Below are 21,173 nucleotides of genomic sequence, written 5' to 3' on the forward strand. Positions count from 1 at the left end.
AAATTCTAGAGTGGCATAAGCAAAGTTGGCAAAAACTAGAGTGGCAAAAACAAAGTTTTCCCTATAGTTTTTGCTTCCGCCGTAATCGGTCTTGATAGTTAAATTTACGGTCAAAGTTGAAGCATGAGGATAGAGGAAACAATACATTGTGGAATGGAGGGAGTAGTAACTGCAGCCCCAACTCTATACACTGGTAGTACAAATGTGGGTCCCTTTGCATGCAACAACTTTTGTCAGGAGAAAGGACACTTGCATGCATGGTACATATATTATCCCCCCTCTCTCTCTCCCCACACAGTACCTCTATTAATTTCTTTGGGAAAATTTTGGATGATAAATATGCTTTGAATCTAAACTCTGTTTTTGAAAAAAAAATTGAATTCAGGGCGACAAGACCTTTGAAACAAGACTGATCTTGGATATATTTTAAACAATTTGAATTTTATAGTTTTTATATTTCAGTTCTAGTTGTATTTCACAAATATCAGTTTCACACATTGAATAAACAACTTTACAAACACATTAAAATATGTTTCATGTATTCCATAAATACCAGTTTCATATATTTTAAATAATCATTTGAACTTATTTGAATAACCCATTTAACATATTTCCACACACCCAAAAAATGATTTCACTCATTTAAAAAAATATCAGTTAAGAAAACAAATTGCACTTGTTCCAAAAATAGATTTCACTAATTTCAAAAAACACATTACACTCATTTCCAAAAGATATATTTCACTCATTTCAAAAAAACATTACACTCACTCAATTGAAATACTATACTATATTTCACTCGTTTAAAGAAATTGATTTCACTCATTAAAGATATAGATCTCAAAACTTATTTCACTCATTTTAGAAAACACATTACGCTCAATTACATAATTAGATTTCACTCAATTTAGATAAATACATTACACTCACTCAATTGTAATACTATGTTCACTCGTTTCAAAAAACTGATTTCACTCATTCCAAAAGACAGATTTCACTCATTTCACTAGTTTTAGAAAAAAATACACTCATTTACAAAAGATAGATTTCACTCATTTCAAAGAATATAATTCTACTCATTCCAAAATCATCATTTCACTAGTTTGAAAAAACACATTTCACTGATTTGGAAAACTGATTCACTCTTTACAAAAAAATCTCTAATCTAATTTCACTTAGTTTTTGTGAAATATCTTGAAACATATTTCACTCATCACAAAAATCAGTTTCAAACATTGAAATAGATAGTTTCACAGAACAATGGATATATTTCATTTTTTTCAAGTATCTTATTTATCACATTTCACTCATTTCAGAAAACGCATTACACTCACTCAATTAAAATACTATATTCTACTTGTTTCAAAAAATTGATTACACTAATTACAAAAGATAGATTTCACTCATGTCACTAGTTTCAGAAAAACACATTACACTCACCAAATTGAAATAACAAATTTACTTGTTTCAAAGATAGATTTCACATATTTTTAAAACTGACTCAATTCAAAGAACATATTTCACTTATTTCAGAAAACTGATTTCACTCATTTGAAACGTTGAAATTTAATCATGTTTAAATGTATTCAAGATTTATCTTGTTCTAAATGTTTATAAAATGGAATTATTGTTTTAAAGATATGAATGAATGAAATTGCTAAAGAGAAAATAAAAGGCAGGATTTAATCTCGCATGCAGATGCATCTTTACCTGAACAAGAAGAGAGAATGGATCGGACATGCATCAAGTACTACTTTATCACCGAAATGGACCTGCCATCTGATGTGACAAAATATTGAATACGCCATGCTCTTTAAGAATACACTAATATATGTGAGATGTGGGCCAGCAAAGCGCACGAATCGCAAAGTGGACGAATGGCAGATGGTTAGCCGGTACCTCCGGCCACCGGTAAAAAGCAGTTTGCGCGGCCACCGGCCTATGGCGGTGCGCAAAGTCTCTTTTACCGGCAATGGGAGCTACCGGGCAACGCACAACCAATGGGATTCTACCACATGGTGTGTACCCCGATATAGTCGCACGTATTTGATATCTTTCCCTGGCTTTAAGCGTTAGTATTTCTCTGATGTGGGTTCCACCATTAGCTCGGCCACCAGAGGCAAGCACAAAACAGCAAAGAAGAAGAAGGAAAACAAGTCAGCAGAGATCCCCAACACAGCCAACAGCCCTCCATTAACACATTTCACTCTCTCCTCTCCCACCAACAAACCCATGATTTTATTCACCCCTGACAATTTTAATCATTCATATCTTTTAACTTATAATTTTGTTTATGAAATAATTTATATATTTGAATTAATTGCGCCAAGACCTTTAGAACAAGAGCAATCTTGGATATATTTGAAACAAGTTTAATTTTCAACGTTTCAATTAACATATTTCACTCAATATATTTTTGTGTGGAACTGCGTATTTTAATTTTTGATACTGATATTTGTGATCAGTGAAATACGTTTCCATTTTGTCAGAAATATGTTTCCATTTGTGATCATTATAGATTTTTTTATAGATTCAAATTCCTTGCAACATGATCTTCAGAACAAGATCAATCTTGAATATTTTTAAATTAGATTTCAAAATAACATGTTTCATAGTCTTCAAAAAATATCTCGTTTCATAGATTTTCACTTAGTTCAAAAAATAAATTTCACTAAGTTCATAGATATAAATTATTCCAAAGAATTGAAACATACATTTTGTAACGAGTGAAATCACTTCTTACAAACAAGTGAAATATAGTATTTCAATTGAATGAGTGTAATATATTTTCTGAAACTAGTGAAATGAGTGAAACCTATCTTTTGTAACAAGTGAAATCACTTTTATGAAACAAGTGAAATATAGTATTTCAATTGAATGAGTGTAATATGTTTTCTGAAACTAGTGAAATCTATCTTTTGTAACGAGCGAAAGCACTTGTAAAGAGATTGTTTTTGTAAAGAGTGAATCAGTTTTCCAAATCACAGAACTATGTTTTTTCAAACTTGTGAAATACTCATTTCGGAATGAGTGGAACTATATTCTTTCAAATGAGTGAAACAGTAAAAGTACTTTTTGAGATATATTTTGTAATGAGTGAAAACAGATCTCCAATTCAGCGAAATGCTTTTCTGAAACAAGTGAAATATAGTTTTTCAGTTGAGCTAGGGTAATGCGTTTTCTGAAATAAGTGAAATAAGTTGTTTGAAATAAGTGAAATATATCTTTTTGGTGTGAAGCGGCCTTTTTCATTTTTGTCATTTCACTCAATTTTAAGCTCGTTTAAATTATAGCATTGCAGTCTGCGTATTTCACTCAATTTTTTAGTATGTTTGTCAAGATGGTTATTCCACTATGGCAACATGAGTGGAAGCAGTTTTATAAAATGAGTGAAATAAGTATTAAAATGAGTGAAAATTATTTTTTAATTGAGTGAAATATGTTTTTATATAATGAGTGAAATTTGTTTTATGAAATCAGTAAAAATAAAACTAGTTCAAATGCATCCATAATTGATCTTGTTCTGACGATCTTCTCGCTACGAATTCAAATATAAAAAAAGTTTCAAAACCGGAGATTTAGTTCAAAATATATCGATCATTCAAAATATGACTACAAAATAAAATACCCACCTTTTGCATGGAGAGAGAGAATGCATGCAATTGTCCTTCTACCCACTCTCTGGCTCTCTCTGGTGTTAAAGCCGACACAAGCTGACATACCATTGTACTCCCTCCATTCCACAATGTAGTGCTTCCTCTATCCACGTGTTTCAACTTTAACCATAAATTTAACTATCAAGACCGATTGCGGCGGGAGCAAAAATTATATCAGTGAATTTGTATTCAAAAGAAGTTTTCAATTATATAATTTTTTCTCCCACCGCAGTTGGTCTCGTTGGTTAAATTTATGGTCTCGTTGGACCTCGGGAAGCGCAGGCGCACTATATTTTGGAATGGAGGGAGTATTCCTCTCTCCAAGCTTACGTACTACTCCCAATATAAGCAGTGGACGGCGGATGCTTCACCGCTGGCTCCCAACACCGGTAAATTTACTTAGTCGTATGGCGGTGGCATTGGATGATTTTGTTGAGTATATGTGTTATGTGTATATTGTGTATTGGGTCCGCCTCCTAGTTCCTTTGTATAGTTGAGGTCTGTGGCCCACCTTTGTACATCATATATATATATATGTCTATGCACGAGAGCAATATATTGTGCAATTCATATATTCTACATGGTATCAGTTTCCGGGTTCTAACCCTAGCCTTCCGCATAGTACGCGGGTCCACCTCGAAGTAGTAACAACAGAGGCGACTGCGGCGATTGCGGGGCGATCGCATCAGGCGCTAGGGTTAGGGTTTCCGTGCGGTGGTGGTGAGAATTCCGGTGGCTGGTGAAGGGGCGACGACGCTCCCTTGCACGAGCAGATCGGCTGTTGACGTACGGCTATGGCGGAGAAAGCTATGAGTGGTGGTGCAGCGACTCCAAGATCGGCGGCGACAGCGAAGGTATCTTCAACCCCAAAGGCGGCGACTACACCGCGAGAGGCGACAACGTCCTCTGTGAGGGCGGCGGAGGGCTCGCGGAGTAGGAACGAATCCAAATCACCGGCGGAGGGCAAGTGATCGGAGGAGGCAGCTCGCCTAGTAGCAAGGATGGGTGACCTAGTCTTAACAGAGAAAGGAGCTGCTGGATTTATCTTCAGCGCGGCTGGACAGGAGCACCCCAGGGCGACAAAGTGGGCGGTGGTAGGGAAGGCTTTCACCCCTCGAACTGTGAATTTCAAGGGGCTGGAGAAGGCCATGTACAAGGCATGGGGATTGCATCGCGAGGCAAAATTCAAGGAGATAGGGAGGAACATGTTTGAGGTGCACTTCGGCAGCGAGGGGGACTGGAAACATGCATTAAACAACGGCCCATGGCAATATGATTTTAATGTAATGGTGCTGAAGGAATATGAAGGCAAAGTTAGGCCGTCGGAGATGGTTTTTGATACGGTGGAGTGTTGGGTTCGGGTTACTGATCTCCCCTTAGATAGGAGATGCAAAGCATTTGGAGAGGCGCTGGGTAACTGGATCAGTAAAACAATGCAGGTGGATGTGGAGAAGGATGGATTCGCAAAAGGAACACAACTCAGAATTCGGACCAAATTGTCGATTTTCGAGCCACTTGTTAGAGGTTTTAACCTGAAGGAGTCAGAGGATGACATGGAGGGGGTATGGTATGACTTTGAATATGAGAAGATCCCACACTTTTGTTTTGACTGCGGTAGACTGGTACATGGAGTGGAGGGATGTCTACCCCCGGTGCAATCTGATCTTCAGTGGGGTGAGTGGCTGCGGGCATCACCAGGCAGATCCTCTTCTTTCAAGGAGGGGCCATCTAGAAGCACACACAGTGCTACCAGCTACAATAGTGCCAGGTCTAGTGATGGAGACATGAGCAGGAAGGGAGATAAGGGAAGGAGTGGTGCGTTCGTTCGTGATATACCAGCTAAGAGGAATCTGAACAGAGAGTTTCATGGATCGGCCGATTCCCGCACTGGCGAGGAGGAAAGGCAAGATGAACATGAGGTGAACAGTCCCAGCAAAAATCGGCACTGGCCGGCGGGGCAGGGGGGACGGGACTTGCGTGATGATTTGGAGGAAAAGAGGGAAAAGGATCTGAGGAATGACTTGAAGCAACGGCAGTTGAATAGGCAGGCTGAACTCCGCAACCCATATAGGCAACAGAGGGAGAGAGACAATGAGGGTTTTGAAAACCATAGCAGATATAGGCAGAAGGAGCGGGTCAGTGGTAGATACATCCGGCTTCCTAGACAACAATATGTGCCGAGATCTCCGAGGAGCCCAGATCAGCACGGCTACATGGACAGGAAGAGGAGGCCAAAGCAGCAATGGGTAGTCAAGGGCGACCCTGATAGGCAAGTGGGTAACGATAGTTTCATTCGCGATACTAGATAGAAGACGTCTAGTGTGTTTGACCGTATCGACGAGACTGACAGCAGAGCGGCGGACCCTGTGAGGCAGGGCCGCCGGGCACAATGAATATCCTTGCCTGGAACTTTCGAGGACTGGGGTTGGACTCGACGGTTGGCGAACTGAGAGACCTGATCAGGTCCTACAACCCAGAGGTGGTGTTCTTATCAGAAACAAAGAAGAAGGCTCGTGCAATGGAAAGACTCAAGTGGAGTCTAGGGTTCAGGAGTGGGGTAGTAGTTGACTGCCAAGGCTTGAGTGGAGGTCTTGTGCTGTGGTGGAGAGACAATGTGCAAGTTACAACCAGACCATGGTGCCAGTATTTCATCGATGCACAGCTTAACATAGATGGCAAAACCTGTAGATTCACTGGTTCCTACGGCGAGCCAAAAACGGAGCTGCAAAAAAGAGTTGGGACGCGTTGCGATTCCTTCGTACTCAGGATGAGCTACCATGGCTATGTGTAGGAGATTTCAATGAGGTCCTTGAACAAGCTGAGCAAAGAGGAGGGAACCAACGGAGTTTTACGCAAATGGAAAGCTTTCAAGAATGCTTGTCCGACTGCGGGCTAGCTGACTTAGGCTTCTCAGGATATCCATATACCTGGGACAATAAACGTGAAGATGAGAATAATATTCAGTGCAAGCTTGATAGAGCTACATGTAATAACGGTTTCTTGACACTTTTCCCTGAGGTCGCGGTGGAACATGTGATAACGGAGGAGTCCGACCATGTTGTGATGTTTGTCCATGCTATGGAGACAGCTCCAGACACGGCACATGGAGAGTTAAGGCCGTTTAGATTTGAAGAGATGTGGATCAAACATGATGGGTATGATGCGATGGTGCAGAAGGCCTGGTCTGAAGCAGGCGGTCGCGGGGCAAATATTGCGAGTGTTTGCCAGAAACTTCAAGGAGTCTCGGGAGACCTGCAGCAATGGGGCCGCCGCGTCTTTGGGTCGGTTAGGAGGCAGATTGTGAAGCTAAAAGAGCAGCTAAAAGATGCGAAAGAAAGGGCACTTGGCACTGGCCAAACTGCCGAGGTCAGAGAAATAGAGAGCAAGCTACGTGATGTCTTTGAACGCGAGGAAATTATGTACAAGCAACGATCCAGAGTAGGATGGCTCAAGGAGGGCGACCAAAATACACAATATTTTCAGAACCGGGCATCCCACCGGAAGAGGGAAAACACAGTACGAGCTTTGCGCAAGGAGGACGGGTCCAAGTGCACTTCAAATGACGAGATGTGGGAGATGGCTGCATCTTTCTACCACAAGCTTTTCACATCAGAGGGATCTAATCACGCTGATAACATACTCCAACTCTTTCCGGGGGTGATATCAGAAGGTATGAATGAAATGCTTACGGCTGCAATAATGGAGACAGAAATAGAGACAACTCTGTTCCAAATGGGTCCGACGAAAGCCCCGGGGCCTGACGGGTTGCCAGCGCTATTCTACCAACACCACTGGGCGATGGTTAGAGAGGACGTGTGCACAACAGTGCGGGACTTCCTCCGCGGTGTGGCGACGCCAGATTCTTTCAATGATACAGTAGTCGTCATGATTCCCAAGGTGAACTAACCGAAGTTATTAACACAATTCCGCCCGATTAGCTTATGCAATGTTTTGTACAAGATCGCGGCGAAGGTACTTACAAATAGACTAAAGGTGATCCTGCCGGTTCTTATCTCCGAGGAGCAAAGTGCCTTTGTGCCGGGGAGGTTGATCACGGACAATGTCCTAGTAGCGTATGAGTGTGTACATGCAATCAGGACACGAAAGAGGAAAAACCCTTTGTGCACTGTTAAGCTAGATATGATGAAGGCATATGACCGGGTGGAGTGGATATTCCTAGAGAAGGTATTGAGGAAGCTCGGGTTCGCGGAGGGCTGGGTAGCGATGGTTATGAGGTGTGTGACAACTGCAAGGTTTGCAGTCAAGCTCAACGGGGGCTTATCCCGGAGGTTCGTGCCATCTAGAGGGCAACGGCAGGGTGACCCGCTCTCCCCATATTTGTTTCTGTTTTGTGTGGAAGGTTTCTCTGCTCTTCTTAAGCATGCACAACAAGAGAACAAGATCAAAGGAGTGTCATTTGGGAGCACTGGCCCCCATGTAACACACCTACTTTTTGCTGACGACAACATAGTATTTCTGGAAGGATCTCAAACGGCGCTACGAACTTTGAGGGACATTTTGGCTGAGTACGAGATGGCCTCGGGTCAGAAAGTAAACCTTGAGAAATCTTCCATATTCTCTGGGAAAGGTTGCAAAGATGAGGACAAGGTGGGACTCAAACAAGCCATTGGGATCAACTCCGAGGCGTTGAGCGAAAGGTACTTGGGACTTCCAACACTGGTTGGTAAGTCAAAAGAGGGTACATTCAAATATGTAAGGGAATGTGCAACTGGGAAGGTGTCTGGGTGGAAAGGTCAAGGACTGTCTAAGGCGGCAAGAGAAGTCCTGGTTAAGTCGGTGCTCCAGTCTACTCCAAATCACACCATGAGCTGTTTTCACCTCACAAAGAAGATGTGCGGGAACCTGAAATCAATCTCTTCGAAATTCTGGTGGGGTGCAGCAAATGGTGAGAGGAAAGTGCACTGGATTTCTTGGGACAAAATGTGCCATGCTAAGAGAGAAGGGGGCATGGGCTTTCGTGATACGGAGGCATTTAACCAAGCTTTGCTTGCTAAACAAGCCTGGAGGATTCTGCAGACCCCTGACTCTCTATGCGCCCGTGTCCTCAAGGCACATTACTTCCCGGAGGGGTGTATCATGTCAGCCACGTGTCCAAGTGGGGGCTCCTTCACCAGAAGCATTCTGTATGGGAGGGACCTATTGCGTGAGGGGCTGGTATGGAGGATCGGAGATGGAACTTCTGTCAATGTGCACCATGACAACTGGATCCCGAGGCAAGGAAGTCTTAAGCCGCTGGGACAGATCCATGTCCAGGGCGTACAAAGGTGGCCGACCTGCTTGGTCCAACAGGTGATAGTTGGGACGAACACAAGGTCCAAGAGATGTTTTCACCTGATGATGTATGCGATATAAAACAGATTTTGGTGGGAGGACCGGGCACGACCGACTATCTGGCATGGAATTTCACGAAGAACGGCCAGTTTTCAGTTAAGTCGGCGTACCACCTGCGAATGAGTCTTCAGAGTGCTCGAACCGGACAGCCGGGTTTGTCATCTTCTCTTCAGAAGCACCGCACATGGCTAGCACTCTAGAGCACAAACGCGCCGGGCAAAGCAAAGATCCACATGTGGAGGTTAATGCGTAATGGACTGGCCGTTGGAGCTGAGTTGCACCGGAGAAGGATTAAGGGCGGGGTGTTTTGTGTCGCATGTGGCAGGGAGGAGACCATTCTTCATCGATTCTGGGGCTGCCCACACTCAAAACTCTTCTGGCGTGTGTTGAAGGAAGATCTGGATGCCCCCGTCTTCACTCCACCGGTGATGGACGAGTCCTTCGCCGCCATATCAGCATGGATGCAATAGTGGATGGCCAAGGCAGGTGACGAGGAGAGAGAGACGATGGTTCAGGCGCTATATGGACTGTGGCTCGCTCGAAACGAGGCGTGAGACGGTAAGCGGATCGCAGAGGCGAGGATAGTGGCTGACAGGGTGATGGCTCATATCAAGGAGTGGAAGGAGGTGCATCACAGAACTACTACAAGAGGAGGCCCAAAGGTGATTGAGGCGTGGAGGCCACCGGCTACTGGATGGATAAAAGCTAACGCGGATGGAGCTACAACGAAGACAGGTCATAGTGGGGGAGGAGGAGTGGTTCTTCGGGATCACAATGGTGCATACAGAGGAGGGGTGATGGCGTTTCTCCCAGGCATCTCTGACCCTCAAACACTTGAGGCTATGGCTAGCAGACAGGCGGTCCGCTTTGCAAATCAGAGGGGGTTTCAGCGCATACACCTCGAGCTGGATAGCAAGGATGTGGTGGCAATGATAAATGAAGAAATGAAGAACCTCTCTGTGGTCGGGCCACCTGTGGAGGAAGTGAAGGCACTCCTACGAACGACTCAGGACTACAAAGTGAGCTGGGTGAGAAGAACTGCTAATGGTGCAGCGCATAAATTAGCAAAGGAGGGGATTAGCATTGCTAGGAATAATGTGTGGCCTTCTGAGCCACCAGATTCGATCCTGCAGATTGTTGCAGATGAGATTCCGTGTTTTGTTTAAGGTTTAATTTTGTTTGTTTTGGAGCAGATGAGACTGCTTGCACGACTTGGGAACCTGTGGACCTCTGTTTGTTTCATTGAATAGATGCTTTACCCCTAAAAAAATCCTAGCCTTCCGCCGCCGCCGCCCTCTCTCTTCCTACCAATTGCTTCGATGATGGCCTCCGCATTGTCGCCGCCTCCGCCACCGCGATCTCCGCCTGCCCCGGCCGCCGCTTCGGCCTCTAACCCCACCGCTGCCGCTCACTACGGCGCTGCCCCTCCGCCTCCGCATGGATACGGGGCTCCCATGTCTTGGTTGGGGCACCAGTCAGCGGGTCAACATCCGCGTGTGGAGCAGCCAACGAGCCAGCCTTGTTTTGCTTCCTTGCAAGGCTATGCGTACGGCCATGCGAACGGCGCCATGCAAGGCCAGCCAATGGATCAACCTTGTTTTGCCTCGCTGCCCTTGCATGGCTATGCGTACGACGCCATGCAAGGCGCGTCGCCCGCGATGCCATCAGGTGTGCCGCCCGATCCACTCGCCCGCGACTGCCAACCGCACCGCCAACCGCATTGCTGCTGCTGGCCCACCGCGTTGACCGCGCCGACCGTCGCTGTTGGACCAGCGATGGCGTCCGCCGGCCCGTCCGCCGCCGTCTCTGCCTTCCCTCCGCCGGTGCCCTCTGGCGTGGCTCCGCCGTCGGCCCCACCGTCGTACGGGGCGGCTACCACCTACAACGCGCCCGTTCCCACGTACGGGGCATACGGCGCTCCGCCCGCTTCCACGTCCGGGTCTCCTTCTGCGTACGGGACTCCGCCAGCGTACGAGTCTCCCGGGTACTGGTGGGGGTCGTCAGCGGGCCACTCGCTGCCCGCGGCCCCCCCGGCGCGCCCGCCCCCCTCGGCGCATCATGCGTACTACGCGGCTCCGTGGCCGTATGGCGCCGCAGCTGAGCGGCGGTTACGGCTTTTTCATGGCGTCTTCGCCCCCCTCGTCGGCCCTGCCGCCGACGCCTTGGGACCCGGTGCTACTCACCGGGCTGCATGCCGCTCCTACGCTGAACAACTACACTAAAGGTGGTGATTGGTACATGGACACCGGTGCCACGGCTCACATGTTTGCTCATCCTGATAACCTTGCCTCCTTCACTCCTGTCTCTACCGATCGCCGCATCATTGTCGGCGACGGTTCCACACTTCCTATCACACATGTTGGGCACACTTCTTTTCCTTCTACTTCTACGTATTTATTTTTGTCTAACATACTTGTGTCTCCTCATCTTATTAAGAATCTTATCTCCGTTCGTTGTTTCACTCGTGAAAATCCTGTCTCTGTTGAATTTGACGAGCTTGGTTTTTGTGTCAAGGACGTTCGAACCAGGATGGTACTCCATCGATGTGATAGCCTCGACGAGCTCTATCCGGTGCATTCACCCTCATCCACCACCACCGCACCGGTCGCTCTCTCTGCTGGAGTTGATCTCTGGCACGCTCGCTTGGGTCACCCCAACCCCGTCACACTTCATCATATTCTTAGGAGTTTCAGTTTCAGTTGTCATAAGATTAAGGATCACACCTGTCATGCCTGTCGTGTTGGCAAACATGTTCGCCTCCCATTCAATAACTCCACCACCATAGCTTCTTTTCCTTTTCAGTTGATCCATAGCGATGTGTGGACCTCTCCGGTTCCTAGTAATTCGGGCTATTTATATTATCTGGTTATTCTTGATGATTATTCTCATTATGTGTGGACTTTTCCTTTGCACAGAAAGTCGGATGCACTCTCCACTTTGACGGCTTTTACTCCTATGTCAGCACGCAATTTGGGCGTCTCATCCTTACTCTTCAGACTGACAATGGAAAAGAGTTCGACAACCTTATTTTTCGCACTTTTGTGACGCCCGGATAATTAGGCTACAGTAATCTCACGATAATGATGCCACATCACCATGGTTACTGTTGTTAATCTTGCAGTGAATCACGTCCCTTTCGAATTCTAATTTAAAATAAAGTTAAACGATAAAAGTTTTCTAAAGTCAAATAAAAAAATGTTCAAAGTGTAGCAAATAAATCATATATGATTATGGCGGTGAATCCAAATTTTTATAAAATGCTTAGATACACTAAATGATTGAAACAATAGCTAAAATATTTATTTAATCATCACTTAAATGATTAAATTATTGAAAACTACTTTTAATAAATAAAAGGATAATTGTGGCAGTGATATAATTGCTACCACTAATTTAGGTGCTAGAATTATATTTCATAAAACTAAAATAATATGAATTAAAACAGTAAAAGAAAATAGATAAAAGAAAAATGTTAAAAACAGAAAAACAAAAGAAAAAAATATAAAAGAGAATCCCCCTCCTCACTGGGCCACGACCCAGATTGCCTCGGGGCCTAACAGGTCGGCCCATCCCGCCGCCTTAACCCCCCACTCCCCCGTGACCTAGGCCACCAACACCCCACTCGCTCCCCCACTCCCCCTCGTTTGAATCTGGATCGGGAGGAGCCCGATCCCCTCGTCCCTCCATCCCGACGCCGATCGCCGCCGCCCGGAGCTTCCCCGCCGGACCTCCCTCGCCGGCCTGCCTCCTCTACACCCGTCGTCCCCGACCTCCACCCCGCGCCCCGCTGCCACTCCCCTACCGGCCCCGTGAGCACGCCTCGAGCCTCTCCTCTCCCCCTGCTCGCTGCTGCTCCGGCGCGGCGTTGCCCACGCCACCACGCAGCCGCCGTCCTCCTCCGTCCCTGGTCGCGGCCACGCGCACGCGCACCCGCCTCCCCACACGCCTCTGCTCGCGGCTCCACCAGCGTCCGCCACCACTGCCCCTGACGCCGTTCTCCGGCCGCACCCCGAAGTCGCCTCGCTCCCGCTTGGGCGACGCCGCCCTCGGGGCTCGCCCCTGTCGGGCGCCCGCACCCATGCCGCACGCCACGCCTGGGCCGCCCCCCGCTCCTCTGCCGCTGCTACCTCCTCCGCCGCGGCCCTGTCCGCCGCTCGCCTCGCCTAGCCACCGCGCGCACACGCACGCGCACCACCCAGCGCCCCTCCTCCTCTCGCCGCGCTCATCGCCCCACCGGGCTCCGGCGTGCGCGCCCGCCGCTGAGCCCGCTCTGCCCACGTCGTTCGCTCGCCGCGCCTGTGCACCCGCGCCCCCACGCGCCCGCCTGCGCTCGCTACCTTCCACCCGCTCCCGCCTCTGGCTGCAGCCGTCGACCGCGCCTCGCCGTGCTGTCCCGCCTCCACCGCTCTTCCCCCCGCGCGTCGCGCTCGCCGCCCTTGCTCTACGGCCTCGCCACCTTGCTCCCGCTCCGCCGCAGCCGCTGCCTGCTGCTGCTCGGGCCGGCGAGCCACGCCATGGCTAGCCTGGGCCATTGCCCAGGCGGGCTAGCGCCCGTGCGCTCGTAACCGCCGCCCGCGCCCCGTTAAGGCCCTTTGGGCCACTGACTAGTGGGCCCCTGCCCCAGAACGGAAATATTTTTTTTAAAAAGGAAACTAAAAGTAAATAAATAATAAATAAATAAATAAAAATATTAATTAAATAACTAATTAAATAATTAATTAAAGAATTAATTAACTTAATTAATTAAACTAATCAATTAACTAACCTAATTAAACTGTTAGTTAATTAATTAATCAGTCAATGACAGTGGGGTCCACCCCTAATTAATCCTGTTTAGGTTAATTAAAATGTTTAATTAAAATGTGTCACTGACTAGTGGGACCCACTGGTCAGGTTGACCAGTCAACCCCCGTTGAGTGCTGATGTCAGCATGACATCATGCTGATGTCAAAAATCCAATTTTGAATTAAATTAAATAATTAATTAAATTCCAAAAATTAATAAATTCTTTTAAAATTAATATAAAATAAACTGTAATTCGGATGGAAAAACTTTGTACATGAAAGTTGCACAAAACGATGAGACGAGCCCGGATACGCAGCCCGTTCGTCCCACAGACTCCTAGCATATCAAACACGCAACTTTCCCCCTCCGGTTCACCGGTCTGAAAACGCGAAACACTGGGGATACTTTCCCGGATGTTTTCCCCCTTCGTCGGTATTACCTCGTACTGCGTTAGGTCACCCCTAGCGTCGCGTATTGCCATGTTATGCTTTGTGAGACTTTGATTGCTCTGTTATTTATTATGTTCCCCCTCCGTCACTTCTTTCCGGTAGACCCCGAGACTGACGTCGCTGCTGCCCTGATCGATTACGGTGTTGACGGCCCCTCTCTCTTGCCAGAGCAACCAGACAAGCCCCCCTGATCACCAGATATCGCCTACTCTTCTCTATACTGCTTGCATTAGAGTAGTGTAGCATGTTACTGCTTTCAGTCAATCCTATACTACTGCATAGCCTGTCCTTGCTACTACTATTGTTACCTTTACCTGCTATCCTACTACTTAGTATAGGATGCTAGTGTTCCATCAGTGGCCCTACACTCTTGTCCGTCTGCCACGCTATACTACTGGGCCGTGATCACTTCGGGAGGTGATCACAGGCATATACTATGTACTTTACACTGTTACATTACCTGAGGTACTGTTCGGAGTTGGGGGCTGGAGGGGCAGGTGGCTCCATCCCGGTAGAGGTGGGCCTGGGTTCCCGACGGCCCCCGACTGTTACTTTGTGGCGGAGCGATAGGGCAGGTTGAGACCACCTAGGAGAGAGGTGGGCCTGGCCCTGGTCGGCGTTCGCGGATACTTAACATGTTTAACGAGATCTTGGTATTTGATCTGAGTCTGGCCACTGGACTATACGCACTAACCATCTACGCGGGGACAGTTATGGGCACTCGACGTCGTGGTATCAGCCGAAGCCTTCGTGATGTCAGCGACTGAGCGGCGCGAGCCGGATTGGACCGTAAGCCTGCTCTTGTATTAAGGGGGCTAGTTCTGCTTCCGGCCGCCCTCGCAACGTGCAGGTGTGCAATGGGCGATGGGCCCAGACCCCTGCGCCATAGGATTTAGACCGGCGTGCTGACCTCTCTGTTGTGCCTAGGTAGGGCTGCGACGTGTTGATCTTCCGAGGCCGGGCATGACCCAGGAAAGTGTGTCCCGCCAAATGGGATCGAGCGTGTTGGGTTATGTGGTGCACCCCTGCAGGGAAGTTAATCTATTCGAATAGCCGTGATCTTCGGTAACAGGACGACTTGGAGTTGTACCTTGACCTTATGACAACTAGAACCAGATACTTAATAAAACACACCCTTCCAAGTGCCAGATATAACCGGTGGTCGCTCTCTCACAGGGCGACAAGGGGAGGATCATTGGTTAGGTTTATGCTATGCGATGCTACTTTGTGAGCTTACCATCTACTCTCTTCTCCATGCTGCAAGATGGAGGTGGCTAGAAGCGTAGTCCTCGACAGGATTAGCTATCCCCCTCTTATTCCGGCTTTCTGCAGTTCAGTCCACATATGATACCCTTATTCCATTTGATACCAATGCATACATATGTAGTGTAGCTCCTTGCTTGTGAGTACTTTGGATGAGTACTCACGGTTGCTTTGCTCCCCCTTTTCCCCCCTTCCTATACTCGATTGCTGCGACCAGACGATGGAGCCCAGGAGCCAGACGCCACTGTCAATGACGACTACTACTACTCGGGAGGTGCCTACTACTACGTGCAGCCCGCTGACGACGACCAGGAGTAGTTTAGGAGGATCCCAGGCAGGAGGCATGCACCTCTTTCGATCTGTATCCCAGTTTGTGCTAGCCTTCTTAAGGCAAACTTGTTTAACTTATGTCTGTACTCAGATATTGTTGCTTCCGCTGACTCGTCTATGATCGAGCTCTTGTATTCGAGCCTTTGAGGCCCCTGGCTTGTAATATGATGCTCGTATGACTTATTTTATTTGTAGATTTGTGTTGTGATATCTTCCCGTGAGTCCCTGATCTTGATCATACATGTTTGCGTGTATGATTGGTGTACGATTAAATCGGGGGCGTCACAAGTTGGTATCAGAGCCGACTGCCTGTAGGAATCCCCCTTCCACACTCCTTGGCCGAAGTTGAGTCTAGACTTTATAATTTTTTTACTAACATGGCTGTGTGGCCCATGGGCCCACGTCGCCATTGGGTGGTATTAGGATCTTTTACTCCTCGATCCTTACTCTGGGACTCTGAACTCTCTTCTATTCGGGTTAAATGAATTTTGCTAAATCTAACATTCGGATCTCGTTATCACTTTCTCCCGGAGAGCCCTTCATTACAGATGATCGACTACTTCAACAGAAGATTCTGATAATACTCTCCGATGTTCTCCCGAAACTTTGTGCCATTGCTTTTGCAATTCCCTACCACCGAAAAATCCCTATGGATAAATACTTACACCTGTCGTTCTTACTTTTATTCCCAGTTGGTCTTGTTATTACAAGATACCCCGAAATACTCGTCGTTGTTTCGATAATCCTTTGAGCTTACTGCCTTGTTGTTCTTTGTCACCTGAATACCCCTACGGATAATTCTCGCACTTATCGAGTATCCGCTCATCCCCCAGTTGTTCATGTGTTTCACAATGGTCATCGAAATACTATTCGATCCTCCAAAAATCCTTAATAGCTTATTGCTCTGCAATACTTGTCTGCTTGCATGATGGATGCTTTCCATATGTCTGGCAATATTCGTCAGTATCCTTAGACACTGTCATTTTGATCCCTTTGATTCAACATGAGTGCGAATGCACGCAATCATCAGTTGATCCTTTTAAATTATCTTTCCGGCTCAGACGTCATTTTAAACATGAGCTGGTTCTCAACAAATCCAATTGCCGTCGATTGTACCCCTAAGGCTATTCAACTTATCCATCCCTAATCAGAACATTGCTTCTGATCCCTTGATTTGAAAATCATAATTCCTTTGCATTTGAGCTCTGGATTAGTCAGTTGTTTCCATAATCCAATGCCTTTGCATTGTTACTTCCTCTGGTTGTGTGCCGATGCTCACGTCAGCTCTGTTATGGACCGACAGACCTTTTAATGGATTTTATCCGACATCGTCCTTCATATTCAATAACCTTGTGAGCCTTCCCTCGGATACATAATGCCTTTGGTAAATGGTATCATCTACTTTCTCAACCTTGCTCTACTTTCGAGCTTGTGATATTTACTCTTGAAACTTGTGGTATATGTTTCCACGATACCTTGAAGGGTTGAACCTATACCTTCTCTAAAACCGTGTGAACCCAAAAGATCTCACGGGTCATACTTATCTGGTATTGCACCAGGTAAAAACTTTCAACAGTAATGTCATTTTTGAAATACGAGAGGTGAATGAAAGGTTATGCGTTGAACAAGTGGGGGCCGACCTTGAACTTTGTGTTCATGCCCATGGACACGATGTAGATCCTATCATAGAAGCTTCTTGTAATAATAACTATTTCCTTGATATCAAATCATCTGGTATCTATGTATTGATCATTTGCAATCGTGGTCCCGACCACATTTTCTCATTGATTCCCTTTCTCAGACAAGTTAAAGCACTTGTCTTTTGTTGATCGATACATCTCCTCAACCTCTATTTTTGATCTTCCTCGAGTATTAACCTCTGGTATCTCGAGAACTGTGTTGCTCCCCGCGAGTCTTCATCTAGTATTGCTTCTCACCGATCTCAGATTCCCCCCAGATTCTGGGTTATTAGTCACTCAAGAACACCGATAAGTGAATCGATTCCGCACTCCGATTCAATAACTCTAAGTAATTCCTGTTGCTTACGAGTTTAATAATCCTTCAAGTCATTCCTAGCCTTATTGGCTATATCATTATCACTGATTTTAACTGTGCTACCTGGTCCTTATTCCCAGAACACAACTTTCTATGATGAGCTAAGCTTACGTCAATTTCCTCGTCTTATCATTCCACCTCGAACAACAAGCTTGATTCTGAGTTGGTGTCGTATCCGTGGTTCAAATAATCTTTTGCTGCATCAGTCCTTTTACTTGATGTAGAGGATGTTTGATTACATCTTCATGAGATTTCTCGACAAATGTGTCGTGATCATCATCAACATTCTGAGCTCTTTCAAGATATTTATCAAACTCTTGATGAGAAATACCATCCTCGCCCTCGATGATTGTGTTATCATCGACAACATCCTTGTCTTCCTTCGACACAAGTGTGTTCATGTTTTATGTTATACCTTGAGCTCCTCGCTATCTAGCTCATGTTATGTTTTACCTTGGAGTATTACCATCTCTTTTTGTCAATAATGTGGTGAGAATTTCACCACCTCTTAAGAATTCTAGATATAATAATACTTCTCGCCATCTCCGTGCATTCCTTGGTCTCCGTGTTGTTCTTAACCGGAATACCGACAATTGAGCTATGACGTGTGAATTCAAAACTTCTAGCAACCCTATTGCTTTGAAGTGAATGGGCGATGGTTTCATTCTAAGTCTTTCGATAATTGGGTCACCATTCTAACTTTGGTCGTGCAACCCAACCCATATTTCGAGTGCACCTTTCAACCAATGTTTAATTGTGTATGTTTTCCTCGAGCATACATCATTATATAATTGGATCTGACAAATGTTATCTCCTTGTTCACCTACTTGTGGAAATCCATATTTTGAAAATCTCAACGAATTGTCGTTGAGTCCATCAGCCACATCCTCTTCCTCTCCTTGGTTACTGATGAACTCTTGTTTTGGAACTTGCTTCCATAGTTCATTTCCCCGAGAATCTTACAATGTCACCTCAACAATTTGTGTTGCACCTTTCTTCTCAGGCATCCTGAGTCTAAGGTATCCTGACACCAGTCAGATCCGAATCTCGGTCAGATATGATGGTTGGAACATATTTTCAAGAGTTATAAAACTGGTCCCTATATGCCCCGGTAAGGTGATGTCATGCCTAGCACACCTGGCGAGAGGACCTAGTGTTATAGTTTCCTTTTTAACAACGTTAATCATTTTCCATGAGGAAATTGAATGCCTTGTTTAATAAGTTTATCCTAATGGATCCTTTGTGTATCCAAAGTCCGAACTTTGTTTGAAGACCATGTCAATGCTATCCCGAAGCATGTCTGTGGTACTCCGATTTTCAATAAGAGCAACTTTCCCAAAATGGTTTTCTACATAATATCCTGTCATGGATATCATGCTCTGCTTGACCTTGGGAAGGATATACCCCCGAAATATGTGTGTATACACATTTTCCTTTCCATTGTTCTGTTTAAACCTGATAATCATTTTTCCTTTCCATTGGTTTGTTTAAACCTTCTTGTGATCTATATGATCTAAGCAGTAATATTCTCCTGCTTATGTAAACACCTCGGTGTACAACTCTATCAGTAAGACCCTGTTACTATTGTTGATGACATTCCGGTAGCCACCGATGGACGAGAACATTGCCTATTGGTCTGCCTTGTTCAACGAGCAGGAAAATGGTTCTCTTCGTCCCTCACGCTTGGTACCGACGTTGTTGCCGACATAACTGACAGGCTGTTCTCTGACATGCCTTGCTATCATGATCGTACAAGATGGCCTCGTCCTTCCTGCTATTAACACACATGGTGGGCCCATAACCCACAGTTCCACAGGATCGAAACCTGACTCTCCTGTACACCATGTTGTCAAAGTTATTCCTCGCGCTTGACTTTGTATGTAATTCACGGGCCACCTGCCTACTGATCTATTCTGGTATCAGACGCAATACTTATTCACGTTGCTCTGAAACCCTTTCACCTTCTGACTAGGCATTGAACGATTGCCTGGCTGCTTGAAACTTCTTATTGTACCTTTGAACTTTACTCTCGATGTGTTTTAATCGTTCAACTCGAGAGGTACTCATATGCTCATTCATGGGATAATCCCATTATTACCCTTATAGTATTCTGTCGTTGCCGATCTGCCCCGTTACCTATTCGTAAGTATGAAGGAACCCCCAAGAAAGGATGACGACTTCATAATGGTGACCTGAAGCAGTGGAATGAAGACATCAACTTAATGGATTGACCTCTTCGAGGAGAGCAACCAAAACCGACAAGATTCGTTAGAATTTCGTAACCAGATCTTTCCCCTTACTCCACCCCTTAAAATCTCGGGACGAGATTTCTTGTAGTGGAGGAGAATTGTGACGCCCGGATAATTAGGCTACAGCAATCTCACGATAATGATGCCACGTCACCATGGTTACTGTTGTTAATCTTGCGGTGAATCACGTCCCTTTCGAATTCTAATTTAAAATAAAGTTAAACGATAAAAGTTTTATAAAGTCAAATAAAAAAATGTTCAAAGTGTAGCAAATAAATCATATATGATTATGGTGGTGAATCCAAATTTTTATAAAATGCTTAGATGCACTAAATGATAGAAACAATAGCTGAAATATTTATTTAATGGTCACTTAAATGATTAAATTATTGAAAACTACTTTTAATAAATAAAAGGATAATTGTGGCAGTGATATAATTGCTACCACTAATTTAGATGCTAGAATTATATTTCATAAAACTAAAATAATATGAATTAAAAAAATAAAAGAAAATAGATAAAAAAATTGTTAAAACAGAAAAACAAAAGAAAAAAATATAAAAGAGAACCCCCCTCCTCACTGGGCCACGACCTAGATGGCCTCGGGGCCTAACAGGCCGGCCCATCCCGCCGCCTTAACCCCCCACTCCCCCGTGACCTAGGCCACCGACACCCCAGTCGCTCCCCCACTCCACCTCGTTTGGATCTGGATCGGGAGGAGCCCGATCCCCTCGTCCCTCCACCCCGACACCGATTGCCGCCGCCCGGAGCTTCCCAGCCGGACCTCCCTCGCTGGTCTGCCTCCTCTACACCCGTCGTCCCCGACCTCCACCCCGCGCCCCGCTGCCACTCCCCTACCGGCCCCGTGAGCACGCCCCGAGCCTCTCCTCTCCCCCCTGCTCGCTGCTGCTCCGGCGCGGCGTTCCCCACGCCATCGCGCAGTCGCCGCCCTCCTCGGTCCCTGGTCGCGGCCACGCGCACGCGCACCCGCCTCCCCACACACCTCTGCTCGCGGCTCCACCGGCGTCCGCCAC

At 46.2% G+C, this 21,173-nt stretch overlaps 1 pseudogene; it reads left to right on the plus strand.

Moving 5' to 3' along the window:
- The first annotated feature begins 4,450 nt into the window (after positions 1-4,450).
- LOC147980933 (uncharacterized) lies at positions 4,451-6,049 on the plus strand (annotated as a pseudogene).
- The last annotated feature ends 15,124 nt before the right edge of the window (positions 6,050-21,173 follow it).

The sequence above is a fragment of the Triticum urartu genome, chromosome 3A (assembly GCF_056163025.1).
Source record: "Triticum urartu cultivar PI428250 chromosome 3A, HENAU_Tu73, whole genome shotgun sequence".
In the NCBI taxonomy this organism is placed as follows: Eukaryota; Viridiplantae; Streptophyta; class Magnoliopsida; order Poales; family Poaceae; genus Triticum; species Triticum urartu.